Here is a 655-nt window from a genome sequence, read left to right on the forward strand (position 1 = left end):
GGTTAACCTGCTTGGCTGCGTGTTTTAGGGCCACCCAGAAACTCCGGAGGACCTGTGAGTAGCTACAGCATTGATGTAAAGACCATCCCAGACCAGGCTATGAGGTATTTTTAGACTCAATCCCTTTGGTAATAAGACCTTCTCAAGCAAAGGCATGGTCTGAAATGATTTGCATGACATGACTATAATGCGATGAACAATGCTGAAGATGGAGTCAGGAAGGGGATCAGATCCAAGCTGTTGTTAGACACTACAGACCAGTGCTAGATGGCAGCCACCGTAAAGAAGACGGCTGCTGAAGATGTCAACGTGACTTTTGAAGACCAGCAGAAGGGTCAGCAAATTTGCCCGCAATACGAGTAGAATCACAGAGCGAAAGGAAAAAATAGAAGTTAAAAAGAAACAACTCCAGAACCTTGCGATGACATCCTGCTGGCCTCGTGATTTCATATCAGGTTGGCCATGTCTTCATCAGCCACTCCCAAGGGGCAACGCAGGAGATGCTAGAAGACACCAAGAAAATTTTACAAGAGGAAATTGATGCCTTAGAATCCCGAGTGCAGTCGATTCAGCGCGTGCTAGCAGACTTGAAAGTCCAGTTATATGCAAAGTTTGGCAGTGACATAAACCTTGAAGCCGATGAAAGATAAACATT

General features: G+C 45.5%; 1 pseudogene; it reads left to right on the top strand.

The window, feature by feature from the left end:
- The first annotated feature begins 267 nt into the window (after window positions 1-267).
- Window positions 268-650, top strand: LOC101642587 (annotated as a pseudogene).
- Window positions 651-655: the final 5 nt, after the last annotated feature.

Source organism: Echinops telfairi, unplaced genomic scaffold (assembly GCF_000313985.2).
Source record: "Echinops telfairi isolate 266 unplaced genomic scaffold, ASM31398v2 ScPeMD7_3533;HRSCAF=4204_1, whole genome shotgun sequence".
Lineage (NCBI taxonomy): Eukaryota > Metazoa > Chordata > Mammalia > Afrosoricida > Tenrecidae > Echinops > Echinops telfairi.